Below are 24,404 nucleotides of genomic sequence, written 5' to 3'. Positions count from 1 at the left end.
TGTTACACGTTCACGCGCCGTTGTCTGCGCAGCTCTCCCTCCTCCCTGGAAGGGGAAGCCCCAGACCTAGCACGTCGGCTATCCACCACCAGTTCTGAGGCTGGATGTCAAAAACGCGAAAAACAGCCGACCAGAGGGAGGGAGGGAGGGATGCCGGTGAGCCTCCGGGTCTCGCCCAGAAAATGGCATTTCATTACATTCAATGCTGGTTTTCTGGGGTGGAGCCCGTTTGGCTCCCCGGAGCTAACTACCCACAGAGGAAAAAAAAGAGGGATGTTCCCGGGAGGCGATCGCCACACACTCCCCAACTCAAAGTCAAGACAACTGGCTGCAACCGCCAACCCAAGGCGACACAGGCCCGAATGGGCCCGGAAACGACACGAGACATCGAGCAGCCAGGCCCCTGTACGACCGCCAAAAGACCTGTGCCTGAATGTTAGCAAGGACATGCCGCCAAGATGGCAGCAAGAGCAGCGAATCCACGAACGCCAGGGGTACGGGAAAGGAACACAGGCTGGCTAGCCGCAATAACACGGTGAACTACCCGGGAGACTTTCACCCACTAACAGGGAAGAACGGAACCGGATCAACCCAAAGCGCATCCCAGACACAGAAGCCGTGGCGCACAAATAACAGAGGAGGGCCGCAACTGAACACAAAACACGATGCACCCCCAGTCTGACCAACCAAGCACCAACAAACCAAGGACCCTTCCGGAAAGCAGCAGCCTCATCCCGTGCCAGAAAAGAGGGAGACGGCTGCAACCGAACAAACCAATCGCCATGACCGAAGAAGCAGAAACCCCTGCGCTGAAGGAGAGCAAGAAGCTCAGCGACCCAACCCCAAGAGGAAAATGCCAACAGGAAAAGAGCCTCTGAGAAACAAACCCGAACCGAAGGGTCACAACCAATTGAGGAGAAGAAAGAGCACGCTGTTCAGAGACCAGGACGGCTCAAGCGGCGCATGAGTAGGCCGGAGGTGAAACAATGCACGAGACAGCTTACGAACGGCACAGATGTAACACCAAGACCGAAAGCAAGCCGAAGCGACTCCGCCAGTGCCGCACAAAATGAGGCGACAGTATGCAGCAAGATGACGACCCGGAAATCCCCACCAGAAAAGCCATGCTGATGCCAACAAGGCAGCTACCCAAGAAGGGACAGAAGGAAAAGGAAGGACCGCCAAAATACCCCATACCGCCGCCAAGAAGAAGCATGCAGGTGGGACACCAATAACGAAGCCACCTGACCACCAACCAAAGGTGAGAGACTCGAGACAGAACTTAACCGGTACCGTCAAGGTTCATCTGAGCCTAGGAAGAGGAGGAGCCGCGGGAAGGTCTCGGGTGTGACCACCGAGGAAGCAGAGCCAAAAACCCAAGCTGGCAAGGAAGGATATGGAACGTCTGCCAAACAGGAAAACACCCTAACGCGAACGAGCTCGCCAGGAGATAAAAAACTACAGGTCCCCCGCGAAAGTCCAGAGAAGGAACACCGTGAGACCCTGAAAATGCCAACAGGCAGGGCAAGCAAGGAAAACAGGAACCCAAACCTGGCAACAGGAAGGCCAAAAGGCACAAACAAAACACACAACAGTGTGTAGGAGAAAATGAGAAAAATACCAGAAGAACAGTTCCTGCACCAGCAGCCAGGGACAAGATTGAAGCAAGAAGATGAGGAACGAAGAAGGCATGCAGCAAAACAGGAACGAAAGGGACAAGACCAACCCACAAAGTCGCAGGCCCTGTCCCAACAAACCAACCGAAGAAGGTGCAAAGGGTAGCCACCAGACCAGTACCCGAACCAAGGGGTATGAGCAACGAAGACAGATCAATGCACACAAATGTACACGCACCATGCGACACAGGCAGAAGGAGCGCTCAAAGAAGTCAAAGGAACGAAAGAAGGAAACATTCCAGCGGCAGAGCAGTAAACAATTGGGATGCACAAGGAAGGGAAGTGGGGGAGCTGACCCCACCCAGCTGCAAGTGCAGACATGACAACGCCCAGGAGATGTCAGGAAACGACAGGGGAGAGGCAGGACGAAAGAGCCTAAGCTCAACCCCAGGAAGCACAACCAGGGGCGGACAACCAGGTGAGAACAGAGAAACCAATGTACGTGGAAGGGCCAAGCCAGGCACTAAGATGGGGAAAGGAAAGAGGGACCCCAGAGAAGACCACGAAAAATGCCACAAGCAATCCACTAACACGCAACCCCAGGCACAAAACTGCAGCAAAATGTCACCCCACAACATCCTGCCACAGTAACAAGTACCACATGTTACCGTGGTACACGTTACCAATGCACACGTGCACCAGCAACATGCAACATGTAGCAACTTCTTTCGGCAAAGGCAGAGAAATGGTAGAGGCTGATTCCAGACAGGGTCAAACGTAAATACGATAGAGCCCAGCAGGCCCAGGAACCCGCACACCAGGTTACTGACGGCGAAGAGGCGGGACCAAAGAGCCAGAGTTCAATCCCCGCAAGTACAACCAGGTGAGCACATAACCTGCACCTCAACCATCGTACCCTGTAGCATAGATGAGGTGGGTCCCCTCATCGACTCGAGCATGAGTTGGACATGCATATGAGTGGGACTGGACAGGCCAAAATAGGGACAGTCAACAGTGTGCTGACGGTCTTGTATCCGTATCCAAAAATATATATCATATATATTTCATATAAATACACGTAAATATATTTATATAAATATAATCGCATCCAGCAACCGGCCGAAAGAGATGCCAGACAGCAGAAACTCACCTGTCGAACGTAGGCATGAACGTGTCACGACACAACGATGCCGAGAAGATCCCAGGAGCACCGCCAGGGAAAGAAGGCCAGAACTGCACACGCAGGATAGAAGGGTAGAGGCGAAAGAGGCGCCCCACACCCATTACACAGGGAAAATCGGGGCGTCCTCCCTATAGCTGCAATCCAGATCACCCCAGGAGGCAAAGCATCCGAGAAAAAACCCAGCGTTGAATGTAATGAAACGCCATTTTCTGGGTGAGACCCGGAGGCTCCCCGGAGCTTTACCGGCTGATATGCTAATGTCAGACTTTGGCATCAGTCATGTGTATGGAGTTCTAGGGCCTACCGGGGACCACGAGCCAGAACCTGGCCCCCTCAGAGAGGCAAGGGGAGCAATGGCCTATAGAAACCCCCGTGTGGTTGGAAGCATTCTTTGTCTGCCATCGACCGGGTCAAGCATCCAGAAAGGTAAGCATTCCAAAACAAACCCCTATTCTGGTGAAAATTGCTACCTAAAGCCGAACTAGTGGATAGAACTCTTCAACAGAAAACAAGGAAACTAGTATGACGTCATACGTCACCACGCCGCTGTCTGCGCAGCTCCCCCCTCCCGGGGAGGGGGAAGGGGGAGCCCCAGACCTCCCACGCCGGCTATCCACCCATCAGTTCTGAGGCTGGATGTCAAAACACGCGAAAAACGCCGACCGGAGGGAGGGAGGGTTGCCGGGGAGCCTCCGGGTCTCGCCCAGAAAATGGCGTTTCATTACATTCAACGCTGGTTTTCTGGGGGGAGCCTCGTCAGCTCCCCGGAGCTAACTACCCACAGAGGAAGGTCAAAGGGACAGAACCGGGAGGCGGACAACACGCACCCCCCAAGGAGGCGAGACAACCAGCAGCAAACGCCAACCCAAGGCGCCACAGCCCCGAAAATCCCGGGAACAACACGAGAACCACGAGCAGCAAGGCCCCTGCACGAACACCAATAATCCATGCCCGAAAGACCACAAGGCCACGTCGCCCAGACGGCAGCAAGAGCAGCGAAGCCACGAACGCCACAGGCATGAGGAAAGAACACAGGCAGCTTAGCCGCAAGAACATGGCTGACCACCTGGGACACTATCACCCGTGAACTGGGAAGAACAGAACCGGAGCAACGCAAAACGCGCTCCGGACCCAAACGCCATGGCACGCAAACAACAGCGGAGGGCCGCCACTGAACACAAACGACACACCCCCGGCCCAACCAACGAAGCACCAACAAACCCTGGACCCCACCAGAATGCAGCAGCCCCACCCCGCGCCAGAAAAGATGGAGACTGCTGCCACCAAACGACCAAAACGCTAAAACCGAAGGAGCAAGAAAACTCAGCGACTCGACCCCCAGAGGCAAAGGCCCAAAGGAAAGAGCCGACGAAAAAACACACTGGAACCAAAGGGGCACTACCAACCGAGGAGAAGACAGAGCACGCTGACCAGAGACCAGGATGGTGCAAGCGGCGCACGAACAGGCCGGAGGTGAAACGACGCACAAGACAGCTGACTAACGGTGCAGAAGCAACACCAAGACCGAAAGCAAGCTGAAGCGGCTCCGCCCGAGCCGCACGAAAAGAGGCGACAGTATGTGGCAAGACGACGGCCCCCAACCCCCACCAGAAAACCAAGCCGAGAGTAAACCAAGCTAACAAGAGTAACCACCTAAGAAGGGACAGGAAAAGGAAGGACCGCCAAAATACCCCATACTGCCGCCAAGAGAAGCACGCAGGTGTGACACCTACCATGAAGCCACCCAACCACCAACCGGAGGCGAGACCGCGAGGCAGAACATAAGCAGCCCCGACAAGGCCCCTCCGAGCCCAGGAAAAAGGCGGAGCCGCGGGAAGATCTTGGGCGCGACCACCGAAACCCAGGCGGCACAAGGAGATGGAACGTCTGCCGAACAGAAAAACTCCCCAAAGCATGCAAGCCCGCCAGGAGTTCAGAAACGACGGGTCTGACGCGAGACATCGCAAGACCCCCAAAAAAAACCAACCGGCAGGGCAAGCTAGGAAACCAAAGAAGGCGGAAGGGTCGCCGCCAGAACAGTACCCGAACCAAGGGGTACGAACAACTGCAATAGACCGAGACAAAGAAGCACATCACAGGACACAGGCTGACCAATGCCTAAGAACACACGCAGATGTAACACATCTGCAGAACATCCCTGCTGCAGAGGAGGCAGGAAGAAAGAGCAGAAGCACAAAAACCCCAGGAGAACAACCAGGGGTGGACAATCAGGCAGGGACAGAAAACCCCCACGCAATCCCTAGGCACAAAATGGCAGCAAAGTGCCACTCCACAACCGGACACAGGAACAAGGACACGCCACCGTGAAACACGGTACCAATGCACACGTGCAGAAGCAGCAACAGGCACCACTGCAACATGCAACATGTAAATAGCAACTCCCTTCTGCAAAGGCAGAGAACGGAGCAGGCAGACCCCAGACAGGACCAACGGAGACACGACAAAACCCTGCAGGCCCAGAAACCTGCACCAGGCGACCGACGGCGGAGAAACCCCGCTCGATACCCGCTGGATGAGGTACTGGGAGCTCTTTTACACCTGAAGCCCGGCCCAAGGCCAGGCTAGACCGGCCAGAGGGTGGCCCACCAGGCAGCTGCTAGGACCAGTCCACCGGCCCACATACCCCCACAACCAGGACGGGCCAGAACTGCCATACAAAAACAGGCTAGTGCGCCCTGGAAGTCCACGGACGAACCAGCAAGAAGGCTTATGCTCGCAAGTAGGGCGTGTACCAAGCACAGACCTCTGATGGTAATACAGTGTTCCCCAAATGTGCCAATAGCACCACTGCACTCCACTGGTACTATCCCGCAAGTTCTGCCAGATAGGCGGGACCCAAGAGCCAGAGCTCAAAACCTGCAAGCACAGCCAGGAGCCTTACCAGGTGAGTACAGAACCAACCCTGCAACTCCCACATCTCACAACATTAAAAAGGAGGGTCCCCTGAATGACTCCAGCATGGGTTGGACATGCACATGAGGGGGACAGGAAGGGTTGAAAAAAGGGACAGTCACTGGTGTGCGAACGGTCTCAGTCGTACAAAAATATACCTAAATAGAGACAGGTATATAAACAACACCGCATCCAGCGCCCAGCCAAAAGACGCCAGACCGCAGAAACTCACCTGGCGAATGGTGGCACGAACTTGACACGACTCAACCGTGCCCAGAAGAACCTGGGAGCACCGCCAGGTGAAGACGCCAGAGCCGGACCCTGCCGGACCCGCAGGAGAGCAGGGAGAGGCGAAGGAGGCGGTCCACACCCATGACACAGGGAAAACCGCGGTGTCCTCCCCACAACTGGGAACCAGGACACCCCCAGCGCGAAAGGGGCACATACCGCAGCCACGGAGAAGAACGAGAGGCGAAGCACTGTAGCAAAAAGGGCACAAAACACCAGCACTGAAACACCGCCCAGACCAAAACAAACTCCACGGCGCATGCGCATAACACGCTGGCCAAACCGCACACCCTCCCTGCGGGAAGGCGCCAGCCAGGACTACTGCACGAGAAAAGTAGCCAAAAGAGGAAGCAGGAACAATAAAACCGGCCAAAGAAGCAAAGAGCCCAAAAAGGAATCCAACCAGGCGACAAGCAGCCCAACCGGGCGACAAGCAGCCCAACCGGGCGACAAGCAGCCCAACCGGGCGACAAGCAGCCCAACCGGGCGACAAGCAGCCCAACCGGGCGACAAGCAGCCCAACCGGGCGACAAGCAGCCCAACCGGGCGACAAGCAGCCCAACCGGGCGACAAGCAGCCCAACCGGGCGACAAGCAGCCCAACAGGGCGACAAGCAGCCCAACAGGGCGACAAGCAGCCCAACAGGGCGACAAGCAGCCCAACAGGGCGACAAGCAGCCCAACAGGGCGACAAGCAGCCCAACAGGGCGACAAGCAGCCCAACAGGGCGACAAGCAGCCCAACAGGGCGACAAGCAGCCCAACAGGGCGACAAGCAGCCCAACAGGGCGACAAGCAGCCCAACAGGGCGACAAGCAGCCCAACAGGGCGACAAGCAGCCCAACAGGGCGACAAGTAGCCCAACAGGGCGACAAGTAGCCCAACAGGGCGACAAGGACGAGGAGCCGACAGACGTTCCAATAATGCGGGAAGTAGTGTAAAACCTTCCCGTACCCTCGAGAACACAGAAGCCAACACTAGTCCCGAAGGCACACGAAGGCGCAGGCGCACCCGAGATCAGAAGTCACGCAGAACCCCATCGAACGGGGAAACATGACGAAAACACCGTCCCAAAAAGGGGTGGGAGGAAACATCCACCCACAGGAGGGAACCAACCGACTCAAAGGCCAAGGAACCGAGCCCGGGGAGAGGCCGACGCCCAACAGCACGTACGGCGAGTGGGGACGAAAAACCCCACTCCGCGTAACCACAAGCCCCGCCTAGAGGGGGATAAAAAACCCCCACGGGGTCCAACGGGGCCAAGGCCCCCCAAGTCAGCCCCTTCCCAGCCCCGGGAACCTACACGACAGGCCCCGGGGCCAAGCCGTTCCCCCAAAGCCCCGGCCGTACCAGAAAACCGGGGCAGCCGTGAAAACACTAGTGAAGGGAGCCCACTGGCAGACTCGTACAACACGGCTGGAGAACAGGCTCAAATGCCCCCGTCACTACCCCGGAAGGGGAATTCCCTGAGACTGCCCGAGTCTCAACACCATCAAAAACCCCGCCCCGAACCTACAGACGGTAAGGAACCAGATGCAGGCAGGAAGGGTGATCCAGGGGAAAGACAAGGGGGCGTGGATGGAACCGAAGCAACCAACACCCCCAAGTCCCAAAACGAACTACAACAGGGCAGCCCCGGGGCTCCCGGGGAGGAAACCACGAGAACGTTGCCACCACCAAGGCTCAAGTGCAACACCCCTGCTGCCCGCACCCGCTTTGTTAGTACAACTGGGTAACCGAGCCACAACAAGCAACCAAACTCGCAGGACTCCGGGTCGAAGGTGTCACCGACCCCACAGGCAGCAGACGGAGGCAAAACAGAGAGTCACCCAGAGACAAAGGGTGAGAGCAACCCTCAAACTCGCTGGAAGCGAGGGGGGGACTCTGGGGTCACATCCATCGGACCCGCGCGCCCCCAGGGGTTTCCCAGGGTCCCGAGCGTTTACTATAAGAGGACTCGCGCTCAGGTAATCCCAGGCAGGGTACCGCTAACCGGCACCCGAAGCTACCAAACAACTGTCTATGAGCTGAACCCCCAGGACGTGTACACTCACGGGGACCTAGCAGGGGTACCACCAGAAAATACTCAGAACACAAGGGGCAAGAACGAAGGTAGACCCCCCACCAGGTAGATAAACAAAAAGAAAAAGAAAACCCCGCAAGAGGACAGCGTACCCAAGCGGAACAGAGCCGGCCGCTATGATTGGTAAAGACAAGCTGCACAGTACCCTGCGCCCCACCAGTGCAAACACTGCCCCTTACTCTAAGGCGAACAAGGGAGACAGAACACCCGAGCACACAAAGAGCGGCCGAAAACCAAGCAGTAAACGGCCAAGCAGGGGCAGGACCCAAGGAACTTGTGGAAGGTGGCCCCAAGCCCCAAGGGCAGTACTTACAGGGCACCTAGGGAAGGGAACCCTAGGCGCATGCAGCCCGAGTACTGAAGAATCACTCCCGGCTCACGCACCACCTAGAAAACAGACACCACACTCTAGGTACAGTGCTGAAACAACCACTGGAGCCGGAGCACATAACCATTGCCTATAGCATCAGCCGAAGAACTGATGGGTGGATAGCCGGTGTGGGAGGTCTGGGGCTCCCCCTTCCCCTCCCGGGGAGGGGGGAGCTGCGCAGACAGCGGCTCGGTGACGTATGATGTCATACTAGTTTCCTTGTTTTCTGTTGAAGAGTTCTATCCACTAGTTCGGCTTTAGGTAGCAATTTTCACCAGAATAGGGGTTTGTTTTGGAATGCTTACCTTTCTGGATGCTTGACTCGGTCGATGGCAGACATAGAATGCTTCCAACCACACGGGGGTTTCTATAGGCCATTGCTCCCCTTGCCTCTCTGATGGGGCCAGGTTCTGGCTCGTGGTCCCCGGTAGGCCCTAGAACTCCATACACATGACTGATGCCAAAGTCTGACATTAGCATATCAGCCGGTAAAGCTCCGGGGAGCCAACGGGGCTCCCCCCAGAAAAGGATGCAAAATACCAGCACTGGTGCACACCGCACAAACCAAAAACTCCCATGGTACATGCGCAGGACACGCTGTCTGAACCGCCCAACCCGCTCTGCGGGAAGGCGCCAACTAGGACTACTTTACAAGAAAAGTAGCCAAACAGTACACGACCCGAGTGAACTGCTAAATACTGTAAAAGAAACAGCCCATCACATGGGACAGGAGCCAAAAGAGGAGTAAGCAGCGACAACATAGCCGGCTTACGAAAGGAAGACAAGGAACTCAATCGGGCTACAAGTAGCCCAATCCGGTGTCCCGGACTAAGAGTATGCAAAGAAAACGAGCAGCACCGCTGCACAAAAGAAGGAGACAGGGTAAAAAACCAAGAATAAACACAGAAAAGGACCAACAAACCCTAGAAAGGACCGGAGGGAAGCCACATCGAAAGACAACAGACGTTCCAAAAAGACAGGAAGAAGCTAAAACCTTCCCGAACCCTCGAGAACACAGAAGCAAGCACAAGGCATGAAAGCACATAAAGGCACAGTTGCACCCGAGACCAAAAGTCATGTAGAACCCTAAGAAGAAGGGAACATGACAGAGACATCCCGTCCCAAGAAAAAAAGGGGGGGGGGGATAATGGAGGAGAGCACCCACCTATAGGACGGAACCAACCGACTCGAGGAACAAGGAACCGAGCCCGGGGAGGGGCCGACACCCAAAAACTCGTACTGCGAGGGGGGAGGAAAAACCCCACTCAGCGTAACCACAAACCCCGCCTAGAGGGTAGAAAACCCCCCGCGGGGTCCAACGGGGCCCTAGGTCCCCAAGTCAGCCCACTCCCCAGCCCCGGGAACCCACACGGAAGGCCCTGGGGCCGAGCCGTCCCCCCAAAGCCCCGGCCTCACAAGAAAAAAACGGGGCAGCCTCAAAAAAACTAAGGAAGGGAGCCCACTGGCAGACTCTTAGAACACGGCTGGAGGAACAGGCTCGAATGTCCCTGTCGCTACCCCAGAAGGGGAATTCCCCAAGATCGCCAGAGTCTCAAAACCAACAATCCCGCTCCGACCCCGAACCCACAGACAGTAAGGAGCTAGATGCAGGTAGGAAGGGGGGAGGAACAGAACAGATCACAGTAGTGGAAAGACAAGGGGGTGTGGAAGGAACCGAAGCAACCAACACTCCTAAGCCCCAACACCAACAAAAACGGGGCAGGGTTGCGGCTTCCGGGGAGCAAACAACCGAGAGCGGTGCCACCATCAAAGCTCAATGTGCAACGCCCCTGCTGCCTGCACCTGCATAGTCAGCATAAGACTAGGTAACCGAGTCACAACAAGCAACAAAACTCGCAGGACTCCAGGCCGAAGGTGTCACCGACCCCACAGGCAGCAGACGGAGGCAAAGACAGAGAGAGTCACCCTGAGACAAGGAGTGAGAGCAACCCTCAAACTCACTGGAAGTGAGGGGGGGACTCCAGGGTCACATCCATCGGACCCGCTCGCCCCCCAGGGGTTTCCCAGGGCCCAGAGCATTTACTATAAGAGGACTCGCGCCCAGGTAATCCCAGGCAGGGTACTGCTAACCGGGTCCAAAGCTACCAAACAACCTTCTAAGAGCTGAACCCCTTGGGACGTGTACACTCACGGGGACCTAGCTTGGGGAACCACCTGAAGAAGGAAGAATACTCAGTACACAGGGGGCAAGAACGAAGGCAGACCCCCCCCCCACCAGGCTGATAAACAAAAAGAAAAAGAAAACCCTGCAAGAGGACAGCGTACCCGGGCGGAACAGAGCCGGCCACCATGATTGGTGGAAACAAACTGTGCAGCCCTCTGCGCCCCACCAGTGCAAAACTGCTCTTTACCCTAAGACGAACAAGGGAGACAGAACATCCGAGTACAAAAAAGGGCAGCCGAAAACCAAGCAGTAAACGGCCTAGCAGAGGCAGAACCCAAGGAACTTGTGGAAGGTGGCTCCAAGCCCCAAGGCCAGTACTTACAGGGCACCTAGGGAAGGAAACCCTAGGCACATGCAGCCCGAGTACTGGAGAATCACTCCAGGCTCACACACAACCTAGAAGACAGTCACCACACTCTAGGTACAGTGCTAAAACAACCACCGGAGCCGGAGCACATGACCTCAGCAGTTAGCATCAGCCAAAGAACTGATGGTGGATAGTCGGCGCGGTAGGTCTGGGACTCCACCTTCCCTCGCCCAGGGAGGGGGGGAGCTGCATAGACAGCGGCACGATGACGTGCGACGTCATGATCACTTGCTCTCTTTTTTTTTTTTTTAGGGGAGTTCTATTCACCTGTTTGGCTTGTGGTAGCAATTTTCACCAGAATTGGGGTTTGTTTTGGGATGCTTACCTTTCTGGGTGCCTGACCTGGTCGATGGCAGACATAGAATGCTTCCAACCACACGGGGGTTTCTATAGTCCATTGCTCCCCTTGCCTCTCTGAGGGGGCCAGGTTCTGGCTCGTGGTCCCCGGTAGGCCCATAGAACTCCATACACATGACTGATGCCAAAGTCTGATATTAGCATATCAGCCTGGATAAGCTCCGGGGAGCCGAAAAGGCTCCCCCCCCCCCCCCTAGAAAAATTCTAAATTAAAAAAAAAAATTTAAGCAAGCAAAAATTGGGTGTACTTTTTACTATCAGACATCACATTGGCCGAAGCCATCTGTTGGAAACCAAGAATGTGAACAGGACGATCATCATAATCAAAATATTGAAATTTACATAAATTTTACAGCACAAACTGTACACTGCATCAAGAAAACTCAAGCAATGCACATGGGACCCTGTTTTCAGGTAACAATGATAGGCTAAGAGACAATTTACCACAGTTAATTTATGCATTATATAATTGCCACTGATTATTGCTATGTGCACTCTATGATTATGGAGAATCAAAATTGAATTTTTTCGATATCGCACCAAGGTATGTCATTTTCAGTCCTCTGGCTGAACTAGGAATTCAGATCCCAACCTAAATAAAAGTTAACTCTTGTACAGAAAAATCTGCTCTATTCAATGGTGTCATTCAAAACCAAATTGGGAATGACGCATATTGATATATTTAGCCTTGAAAGTTGGCTAGTTTTGCACATAAATTTTTTTGGCCAACTTCCAAGTGGGCCACCTCAGGACATATGGATACAACACAGTTGCTATTGCATCACTACGAAATATTGTGCGTGTTATACATCGTTGCAAAAGATCATGGCGTTTAGACCTTTTGCTGATGAGTAAGTGGTCTCCAAATTGGGGTCCAAATTTCTTGAGACAAAATTTGGCAGTGATTTTAGCATGGATGGATAGCTGAATGGCCACCCATACTGCTTTTTCGATTACACTACGTTATTCTACACCAAAAGTTGTCCTGGTATGTCAAATTTCACACTCCTACAGGCAATATAAGTGATTTAACCCTTAAATGGCGCATGGCTATATACCATTTGACACCCACAGGCGCATAAAAAAACACTTTTTTCTTCCTAACCTGTTAATTTGTGTTCTCTGATCATGGGAAAAATAATAAAAAAAATCGTAAGTGGCATATATTGCCCGCTATAGGGCGGGGAAGTCTGGCAAAAAAACATGCGCTGACTAAGCGTGCGTCCCAGGCAGTCTGTAACTCGCCAGCTGTCAGGCCGGAGTTACCACAAAGAGATAATTACCTAATTATTTCAATGTCTCTGATTGATTTTTCGTAGTTTTTTTGCTGTAATATTATTCAATAGTGTGTAGTGTGATATATTTATATAATAAAATGAGTGAATCATCGCTGTACTCAAAAATATGGTGTGCATATTGTTGATTCAATTATGTTCATCAAACAGTGAACAAATACTTTGTCGGTTATTACACTATATACACAGGTTATATATAAGTACCTGGATGTTTTGTTGACCATAACAAACCACTAATTTGACATGCTGAGTGGCAGTGCCTGTGGCAGCCCGTCACTGGCTGCTACTTCCTCTCTCCCTCAAGTCACTTGACTCACCCACATTCTCCTCCCACAATACTGTTTTTGCTTTTAGTCACTACATACAGACGCTATATGTAAGTATCTACATTCGTGTTCACCATAACGAACCACTAAGTTGGCATGCAGAGTGGCAGTGCCAGTGGCAGCCTGCCACTGGCTGCTACTTCCTCCCTCCCTCAAGTCACCTGACTCACCCACATTCTCCTCCCACAATACTGTTTTTGCTTTTATCCACTATATACAGATGCTATATTTAAGTACAGTATCTACGTTCGTGTTCACCATAACGAACCACTAAGTTGGTATGCTGAGTGGTAGTGACAGTGGCAGCCCGCCACTGACTGCCACTCCCTCCCTCCCTCCCTCACCTCACCTGACTTGCCACCATTCTCTTCCCACCATACTGTTTTTGCTTTTATATACAGATGTTATATATGTTATAACATGTATATTTACATGTTTTGTTCACCATAACTGTACATCTAAGCTTGTATGGTGAGTAAAGGAACAAAGACGTAGCTACTAGCACAGTCAATTAAATTAAATCTAAATGGGTAGAACACCTGGAGACAAATGATATAATATCAGACAGTATGGTTTTCGATCTGGAAGATCCTGTGTATCGAATTTACTAAGTTTCTATGATCGAGCAAAAGAGATATTACAGGAAAGAGATGGTTGGGTTGACTGCATCTATCTGGACCTAAAAAAGGCTTTCGACAGAGTTCCACATAGAGAGGTTGTTCTGGAAACTGGAAAATATTGGAGGAGTGACAGGTACGCTTCTAACATGGATGAAAAATTTTCCGACTGATAGAAAAATGAGGGCTGTGATCAGAGGCAATGTATCGGACTGGAGAAATGTCACAAGTGGAGTACCACAGGGTTCAGTTCTTGCACCAGTGATGTTTATTGTCTACATAAATGATCCACCAGTTGGTATACAGAATTATATGAACATGTTTGCTGATGATGCTAAGATAATAAAAAGGATAAGAAACTTAGATGATTGTCATGCCCTTCAAGAAGACCTGGACAAAATACATGGAGTGACCTGGACATGGAGTGCCACTTGGCAAATAGAATTTAATGTTAATAAATGCCATGTTATGGAATGTGGAATAGGAGAACATAGACCCCACACAACCTATATACTATGTGAGAAATCTTTAAAGAATTCTGATAAAGAAAGAGATCTAGGGGTGGTTCTAGATAGAAAACTATCACCTGAGGACCACATAAAGAATATTGTGCGAGGAGCCTATGCCACGCTTTCTAACTTCAGAATTGCTTTTAAATACATGGATGGCGATATACTAAAGAAATTGTTCACGACTTTTGTTAGGCTAAAGCTAGAATATGCAGCAGTTGTGTGGTGCCCATATCTTAAGAAGGACATCAACAAACTGGAAAAGGTGCAAAGACATGCTACTAAGTGGCTCCCAGAACTGAAGGGCAAGAGCTACGAGGAGAGGTTAGAGGCATTAAATATGCCGAAACTAGAAGACAGAAGAAAAAGAGGTGATATGATTACTACATACAAAATAGTAACAGGAATTGATAAAATTGATAGGGAAGATTTCCTGAGACCTGGAACTTTAAGAACAAGAGGTCATAGATATAAACTAGCTAAACACAGATGCCGAAGAAATATAAGAAAAATTCACTTTCGCAAACAAAGTGGTAGACGGTTGGAACAAGTTAGGGGAGGTGGTGGTGGAGGCCAAGACCGTCAGTAGTTTCAAAGCGTTATATGACAAAGAGTGCTGGGAAGACGGGACACCACGAGCGTTGCTCTCATCCTGTAACTACACTTAGGTAATTACACTTAGGTAATTACAGTCAGCTGATGGCTGCCGCTCTCAAGGCCAGACGCACTAATATTTCTCCTACAACAATACTGTTTGTGGTGTTATTACGCTATATACACACATTATATATAAATATCTACCCGTTTTATTCACCATACTTGTACAAGTAAACTGGTATGGTGCCCAAAGACCATCGTGGTCACCAGTAAACAACATGGTAAGTCGTGCAGACGACGCCACCGTCCTCACCAAAATGGCGGCTCCCAACCTACTCCTCTTGCTGTTTATACCCTCTATACACACGTTATATATAAGTATCTACATTTGTGTTCACCATAGCGAACCACTAAGCTGGTATGGTGAGTGCAGTCAATAAAAGATGGCCACACACAGTCAGAAGACAACACCACTACCCGCCCCCTCCCACAGCATTACTCCTCCCTCCATGGAGCACAGCGCTAAATATCACCACAATCCTGCTATTATCAGAACCCTGGTCAGTTTTATCACAGTCAGGGGTCTTCTGTAATAATATCATCGCTACATAATAGCATGAACAAGTATATTACGGCATTTTTAGGCGATGCTGTGGTCACAAGCTGAACAGCAGTGCTGTGAGCTCATGCTGCGTGTGTCAGGCTTGGTAGCTCACTCAATACTGAGGCCCCTAACACTCGGGAATTTGGCCCATGATTTAAAAAAAAAAAATGGCGTCTGTTTACAAGAGCCCTGATGAAGGTGTGGTGAACCCCGTGTATCCGTGGGCCGTTCAAATCTTGCGTAGTACTCATGCGCAATTTACTGCAAGTCGGTCAAAGCATCATATGATGCGATGCGCAATTTAAGGGTTAACAAATGGTCAAAGTTGGTCATTTTTGTGGTACCTAAGCATTAACGGGACAAGAGCCCATTGAATATGGACCTGTTATTTAAGAACCAAAGCAGATTGAGCTCTAATATTTTGCAAAGTGTCATTTGGGCTCTAGGGCTATCTTACTACAAAATTTCATGGCATTTGAAGAGGGTCGAATGGGAGCCATAGGTGACTGGTGATTTGAGATGGAATGACCCAATAGGGAAAAATTAAGTATAGTTTTAAGAAGGGATTTATGGGAAAATGAAGGAACACAGATACATATAACTTTTCAACCCATATATTGAAACTTGTTAGCAAGTGCATGCAGATGATGTATACACAGACTTTGCAAAGGTATTTGACAAATGTGACCATGGAGTGATAGCACACACAATGAGGTCAATATGAATAACTGGTAATGTAGGACAGTGGATACTCCATTTCCTGTCAAATAGAACACACGAGTATCAGTCAACCAAATAAAAGAGTAAGTACAGTTAAAAGCACTGTACCTCAGGGTACAGTCCTTGCACCACTGCCTTTTTTCCCTTATTCTCATATCAGATAGAAAAAAATACATATCACAGCTTCATATCATCTTTTGCAGAGGACACAAAAATCAGCAGGAAAATTACCTCTGCTGAAGACATTGAAAAACTTTTATGTCTTTCTTTAAAAAAAATAAAGTTTTTGATGGGGCAGCAGAAAATAACACGTTTAACTGTGATGAATTCCAAGTACTCATGTACGGTAAAAAAGAGATTCTTAAACATAAAACTGGGTACAAAACACAATCAAATCTGCCCATAGTACAGAAAGCAACATGTAAAGCATTTGGGAATAATAATGATGTCTGATGACCAAATGTTTAAGGAGCATAACAAAGCAAATAATGCCAGCCAGAAAAATGATAGGATGGAGTACGAGAACTTTCAAATCCAGGGATCCCATCACAATGGTTGTACTATTCAAATCATTTGTGCTGTCCTGTCTTGAGTACTGCTCAGTACTCACTTCCTCTTTCAGAGCAGGAGAGATTGCTGAAATTTAGAGAGTACAGAAAACATACAAGGCATACATAGACGCGACTAGAACCACATCGATCCATAGACAATAATTGGGATAATCTCAAAGGTCTCCAAATGCACTCACTAGAAATGACACTAGAGATAAATAATATATATGTGGAAAATAGTGGAGGGCCTGATGCCAAATCCACATAGTAAAATAACATACTTGAGTGAACGATATGGAAGAAAATGAAGAAAAGAACCAGTGAGGAGCAGGGGTGCCATAGGCACCATCAGAGAACACTGTATAAACATCAGAGGTCCACGGTTGTTCATCATCATCCCAGCGAATACAAGAAATATTGCCGGAACTACCGTACACATCTTCAAGAGAAAACTAGTTTGTTTTCTTAAAGTGCCAGACCAATCAACCTGTGGTGGGTATGTGAGCCTGAGGGCCACTCCAGGCAACAGCCTGTTGGAACAAATGATTTCGTGTAGAGCTTGGCGCCAGGCCAGGCTTTGCGAGTAGAACTCCCAGAACCAAAATCTAAATATTTTTAAAATACACTCCCATTGGATTACCCAGCATCTACCTACACCCTTTGACAGATCCATAACCACCACTAAACCTATTATGTACAAGTAAGATTTCAGAGATCTGCTTTAAAATATAGTATCATCTATATCTTTACAAATGGATACCAATAAAAAGAACAGTAAAAAAAACAGTGTTGATTCTAATGAAACGCCAGATTCTTGGGTGAGACCCAGAGGCTCCCCGGAAATATCCAGGCTGATATGGATATATTAGACTTTGACATCATTCAAGTGAATGGAGTTCTAGGCTTACCGAGGATCACGAGCCAGAATCTGCTCCTCATGTCTCTCTGAGAGGGCCAATGGCCTATAGAATTGCGCATGTGGTTTGGAGCATTCTATGTCTGCCATCGACCGGGTCAGGCACACAGAGAGGTAAGCGCCCCAAAACAAACCCCTGTACTGGTTAAAACTACTAGTGAAAATCAAACGAGTGGACAGAACTCCCAAATGAAAATGAGCAAATGAGCATGATATCACTACGTGCCATGCTACTGCCTGTGCAGCTCCCCCCCTCCTCCCTGGGAGGTGGAAGGGAAAGCTCCAAACCCTTACACTGGCTACCCACACACCAGTTCTGAGACTGGATATCAAAACACTCAAAAAACCGCCAAACGAAGGGATGCCGGGAAGCCTCCGGGTCTCACCCAGAAACTGGCATGTCATTAGATTCAACGCTGGTTTTCTGGGGAGTTCCCTATCGACTCCCCGGAGCTACTTACCCAAAGACAAAACCAAGATGGATTTGCCCAGGAGGCAGTTGGCACTTGCTCCTCAATGCGAAGTTGAGACAATTGGCTGCAACCGCCGACCCAATGCAACACAGGTCCGACTAGGCCCCGCAACACTCGCAAGGCAGCAAGCGGCCAGGACCCTGTTCGACCTCTAAAAACCTCGTGCTCGAAGGTCAGTACAAGACGGCAGCCAGCGCAGCAAACTTATGAATGTCATGGGCACGAGGATAGGCCGCAGGCTGGCTGGACTGAAGAACCCTGAGGACGACCTGGGAGACCCGAACCCTGGATCAGGGAACAAGGGAAACCGGGTCAACCCAAAGAGTGTCCCTGGTCACGGAGGCCATGCAGCACAGGAAATGGCAGAGAGCTGCGACCAGACAACACATGATACACCCCTAGCTTAATCAACCAAGAATCAGCACCCCAAGAATCCCTCCAGAAAGCAGCAGTCTCGTTCTTTGCCAGAAAAGAGGAGACGGCTGCAAACGAACAAACCAATAACCAGGACCAAAGGAGCAGAAAACTCTGTGCCAGAGGAGAGCATGAAGTTCTCCGACCTGACCCTCAGAGGCCAATGCCAACAAGAAAAAGAGCCTTGGAGAAACAATCCCGAACCAAAGGGGCCACTACAAACCGAGGGGCAAAAAGATAAGAGAGCACCCGATCCAAAGACCAGGACAGCCCATGCGGCGCATGAGCAGGCAGGTGGTGACAACGCACAAGACAATTTGCGAAACAGTGCAGAAGTAACATCAATGCTAAATGCCAGCTGCAGTGGCTCCGCCAGCACCGCACAATAAGAGGCGACAGTATTCGGCATAAGATGACGGTCCTGAAACAACCACGAGAGAAAGGACAAGACAACCCTATCGGAAAGCGAAGTAAACCTACGAAGGGACAAGAAGAGCCTGAAGGACAACCAGGAAACTTCATACTGTCACCGAGATGAGGCACAAAAGTGGGACAATTAACAAAGCCACCATACAAGTAGTGATACTCAAGTAAAAAAGACCAGACGCAAAGACTCAAGGAGACGATCGAACCAGCCATGTAACGGATCTGCTAAAAGAGGCAGAGCCACGGGAAAACCCCTAGGTTCGGACACCGAGCAAGCAGCGCCTGAAACCAAGGCTGGGCCGGCCACCAAGGAGCCAAGAGGACTACTCTTCCCTGGTAAGTTTCCAAGCGAGCTAGGACCTAGAGCAACAGATGAACTAAGGGAAAGTGGTACAGGAAACCCCACCTCGATTAGTCCTGCCGAAAGGCATCGACCCCGACTGACGGCCCCGCAGTCGTGGGAAGGGCACCACATATATCGGGAAATGCCTCGACCACGCCGACGTGAAGAGGTCCACCTTCAGGAGCCCATACGTCCGGCAGAGCCAACTGAACAAGTCTGCTTCAACTGTCCATTCCATGGACAGGGGAATGAACCAAGACAGGCTGTCCACCAGGACGTTGGACACCCCTCAAACGTGAACCGCCAGGAGAACCAAACCCCGATAACTCAGCAGACAAGTCACTCAAAGCGACCAGCCCCAAAGAGCCAAGGACCGCATTGAACCCCCACAGTTCAAGCAATGAACCACCGGGGAGCAGTTCAAATGGAGCCTGATCGTCGATTCGAACCCTCCGAAGAGACATCCACATCACTGCAAACTCCCGCACCATGCTGTGGGCCTGACGGTAGAACAAATCCCACCTCCCCTGGCCAGCCTAGTGAATACTGGTCACAAAGCCCCAGCCGAGAGACAAAGTGCCTGTGAACACATCGAGTGAGAGACTCGGGTAGGCGCCAAGGCACTGAACCACAAAAAACCTGAAGAGGAAGCCAATGATGCAGCAACCGACGCAAGGCCCTCGGAGGCCGAACCCAGTGATCGCGAGAGGCATGGAAGGGATCCCTCACAAACCCTCGAGCAGCCACCAAGTAACCCAGGAGCCCTCCAGAAACAGGCGAAGGCAGGACTGCAGCCAAAGCAGAGCCTCCGGAGGGACACACAGGGAAGGGGTCCAAGAGTCCCACACAAGGCACAACCAAGTCCGAACCTGACAGAGAACCAGATGGGACTTCCTCCAGTTTACCAGAAACACAAACCCGGCTAGCCGGAAAAGAACCAAATCCCTGGTGAGCAGACACGCAAACTGGCTGGGAGCCCACACCAGCCAGTCGTCAAGGTAGACCAGCACCCGAACCCCTAACAGATGCAGAAGGCCCACTATGACCCGGGTAAGGCATGTCAACACACAAGGTGCCAGCTTCAAAACGAATAGAAGGCAATGAAAGTGGTAACAGATGCCACACAAATCCAAGCCAGTCCCTGAGCCCAGGATGAATCGGAACGTGCCAATACGCGTCCCAAAGGTCCAGGGACACCATCCAAGCGCCCAGCTCCATGAGAAACAGGACCAGCGACAGTAGTCATCTGACAGGAGTGGCAATAGACCCAGGGGCTCAGACGGGACCAGTCCAGAATGAACCTCAGGTCTGCTCGGACCCATTTCGGGACTGAGCAAACAGCATGAGCCTTCCCCCATCGCCCCATCAATGGGAAGAACTGAGAAAGTGCAGAGGCCCCTTGCAAGAACCCGACTTACACACAGAGCAATCACCGCGCCAACCAGACGAAGACGGGGTCAAAAGGTGGCGCCGGCTCCAAAACTGGCACCGCCGGCCTACCATGATGGGAGAAACCACAAGCCCTGGCACAACCTCTCCAGGAAGAACTCCCATACCCCGCCCCCCCCCCTCCCTTGGAGGAGCAACAAGTCCGACATAGGACGGCAACTCGAAGAAGCTGCCTGCATATACTGCCCAACCGCAGATTCTGCAAACAGCAAGGGGACAAAAAGGTGAAGAAAACCTAAGAGCCAGGGCCCAAACAGATTCCAAAGAGGAAGTGACCACTACCTGCTGACACGCGAGATGCAAAGCAAAAAAAGAAAGACTCTGCATCCCGCAGGATCCCGCAAGGGGCCTCGTAGCCTGGTGGATAGCGCGCAGGACTCGTAATTCTGTGGCGCGGGTTTGATTTCCGCACGAGGCAGAAACAAATGGGCAAAGTTTCTTTCACCCTAAATGCCCCTGTTACCTAGCAGTAAATAGGTACCTGGGAGTTAGTCAGCTGTCACGGGCTGCTTCCTGGGGGTGGAGGCCTGGTCGAGGACCGGGCCGCGGGGACACTAGAAAAAGCCCCGAAATCATCTCAAGATAACCTCAAGGATCGGTGCGAACAGCTTAAACAGAGCAGACGACGCACATGCTGCCGAAACCATGGCACCGGACCCCAGGAACAGCTCTAAGCACTTCCACATCCTTCTTAAGTCAATCAGAGAACAGCTTCATGAAGGAAAAGAACCACAAGACCGAAGCCAACAGGCCATGAGCGCGCAAGTCCTCCGCAATCAGTGCAGCCGAAAGGGAGAAAACCTGTATGTGAAGCTGCACCATGCCAATATCCTGAGGAAGGACAGGGGCGAGCAAGCACGCACTGAGGTGCTCAAACTTGCCCCCCCTAGATGAACCTGGACCAATGTCAGCACCTCACGCCACTCAAGCTTGCAGGAACAACAAAGTACTGTATGCCAAGCCTCCAACAAAAAGAGCAGTCCGCTAGCCAGTATGACTCCGGAATCTCATAATGAACCCAGTAGGAAGACGAAGACCCAAACCTGAATGAAGACCGAGTCCTGATGGAGGCATAATCTGGGTCGTGCAGGAGGTAAGCAGCAATGGCTTCCTGAACCTCATGAGGAAGGATGCGGGAAGCCGAAAATCCCCGGATGGACGGGACCGATGGACCCGAAGGGATATGGAACTGAATCTGGGAAGAGGCCGACACCAAATCCAACTCGTACACGGAGGGGAGGAAAGAAAACCCTACTCCTTGTATCAGCAAGCCCTGCTCCGAGGGTAGAAAAACCCAAGCGGGGCCCACAGCCTCCAAATCAACCCCTCCCCAGCCCCGAGAACCTCCACATCGGGACTCAGGACCTAGGGGCAGAGTTGTCCTCCAAAGCCCGGCCTCAAAGAAAAAGCCAGAAAGGCAGTAAGGAGGGGGTCCCACTGGTCAGACCCAGACGCCATGGCTGGAGGAACCAACTCTAATGCTTCCGTCGCCAGCCCGGCAGGGGCATCCCGAGACTGCTTGAGTCTCAAAACCAGCTAAACCCAGCTAAACCCTGCTGCAACCCCCGAAACCCTTAGACACTTTGGAGCCAGAAGCAGAGGGGAAGGATCAGAATGAAGAGGGTGGCAGATGGAACCAGAGTTGAGGCGACTACCACTCCCAAGTCCGAGTCCCTATAACCAGAACGAGGCGGTCTCAGGGTTTCTGGGACAGCAATCAACCTAGCGCATTGCAGCAACCTAAACCTAGCATGCAATGCCTTAGCTGCTTGCACCCGAATAGAATCATCAGTAGACTGGGTGAACCAAGTCACTAACAGGCTACAAAACTCGCAGGACTACGGGTCAAAGGCGTCACTGACCCAACAGGCAGCATAACGGAGGCAAAAACGGCGAGTCACCCGAAACAAGGGGATAGAGCAACCCTCAAACTCACATGTGAGAGGAGACCCAAGGGTTGTATCCATCTCATGCCTGGTCTCATGCACCGCTGCGGGGATTCCCAGGACCCTTAGACTGGTACTGCTAAGGGAAGCCCCAGGCAGGATACTGCAAACCCACAGCCAAATCCACCAAGAAAACCCACTAAAAACTGCGCCCCTGGTATGTGTCCACTCACAGGGACCTAGTGGAGGTCCCACCAAAAGACAATGGTAATAACCTAACACAAGGGGCAGCCCCCTACCAGGCAGGAAACAAAAACAAAAGAAAAACCCTGCAAGAGGACAATGTACCCAGGTGGAACAGAGCCGGCCGTGATAACTAGCTTGGCTTACATAACTAGGAAAGAGGTGATAACTAGCTGTGCAATACCCCACACCCCAACTAGTGCAAACTACCCCCCTTTCCAATAGCACCAAGGGTGCAGAAAACACCCCCACACATTAAGGGCAGCCAATCACCAAGCAGCAAAAGACCTAGCAGAGTTAGATCCCAAGGTGACTTGTGGAAGGAGGCCCCAAGCCCCAAGGGCAGTATGTACAGGGTTCCTAGGGAAGATAACCCTAGATACATGCAGCCCAAGTATTTGTGAGATTACTCCTGGCACACGCACCAGAGGACAGCACCACACCACAAGGAACAGAGCTTGAAGACAGAATCTGGAGCCAGAGTCACCAGACCATTGCCAATCACACCAGTCGAAGAACTGAGATTTAGGTAGCCCGTGTGAGGGGTCTGCTCCCCTTCCCAGGGAGGGGGAAGCTGCGCAGACAGTGGCATGACACGTGATGACGTCATGCTCGTTTTCATTTGGAGAGTTCTGTCCAATCGTTTGAATATCAGTAGTAGTTTTAACGAGAATAGGGGTTTGTTTTGGGGCGCTTACCTTTCTGGGTGCCTAACCCAGTCAACGGCAGACATAGACACAGAATGGCAGACTCCAAACCACATGTGCAATTCTATAGGCCATTGCTCCTCGTGCCTCTCTGAGGGGGGCCAGGTTCTGACTCGTGGTCCCTGGTAGGCCTAGAACTTCATTCACTTGACTGATCCCAAAGTCTAATATATCCATATCAGCCTGGATAGCTCCGGGGAGCTGGAGGGGCTTCCCTCCAGAAAGATAAATATGTTCTTTTTATTTATAGAAAAAGTGCAAATAAAAAGTAGCTGCAATCAAGGTAGTTAAAAATTACTAGTTTAAACATTTTAAAATGGTTCAAGGACAGTCTCAAACTGCAATTATTTGGATACTATACCACCAGTTTAGGAACCCGTATTAAAGAGTATACAACCTTAAGAAACCACCTAAAATGGCATGACCAAACTAGTCTTACAGCATAAACAGGACATCCACTCACCTATTCCATATGCTATCCAATCCGTAGTTGTAGTTACTGTACTTGTTTGGATGTGACATTTTTTAGACTGGGACTTTCCTACCCACTCGACACCTTGTGATTGAAGATCTGGTCAGCAATCCCACTGCAAGAGGAAATACTGTATACAGTATTAAATACTCCTAGCAATAATGGCATTTTCATATAGGACATTTATCAGATAAAAATTCTTACTACAGTACAACCTCGATTCAATGTACTATATGGGACCAACCCCAGTTCGTTGGATCGTTGGATTAGTTGCAAGAGGTGACCTTCAGGAGGCGTTTGTGTCAGTGTCTTTTTTTTCTGTGCACAATAAAAATGCATTATCATATTAAATACTGTACCTATATATTACTTCTCTACTAAAAAATACTGGAATTCATAAATTTACCTTACTGTTGGAGTTATGTCCATCTTGAAGTTTCGTGAAATTGTGAATGCTCTACAGTAAATACGTGCTGTAGTGCATTATGCCGTTAGC

The 24,404-nt window shown here is 51.0% G+C and overlaps 1 long non-coding RNA gene across 2 annotated transcripts in view; it reads right to left on the bottom strand.

Moving 5' to 3' along the window:
* Nucleotides 1–24,060, bottom strand: part of LOC138354741 (uncharacterized) — a 134,296-nt gene extending 110,236 nt beyond the window's left edge. For both annotated transcript variants that reach the window (XR_011223679.1, XR_011223678.1), the window contains exon 1: nt 23,900–24,060. This is a non-coding gene — a long non-coding RNA (uncharacterized lncRNA). The remainder of the gene's footprint in view (nt 1–23,899) is intronic.
* Between the last annotated feature and the right edge of the window lie 344 nt (nt 24,061–24,404).

Source organism: Procambarus clarkii, chromosome 64 (assembly GCF_040958095.1).
Source record: "Procambarus clarkii isolate CNS0578487 chromosome 64, FALCON_Pclarkii_2.0, whole genome shotgun sequence".
Classification (NCBI taxonomy): domain Eukaryota; kingdom Metazoa; phylum Arthropoda; class Malacostraca; order Decapoda; family Cambaridae; genus Procambarus; species Procambarus clarkii.
The sequence above is the reverse complement of the archived record's forward strand: the minus strand, read 5'-3'. Positions and strand labels throughout refer to the sequence as shown.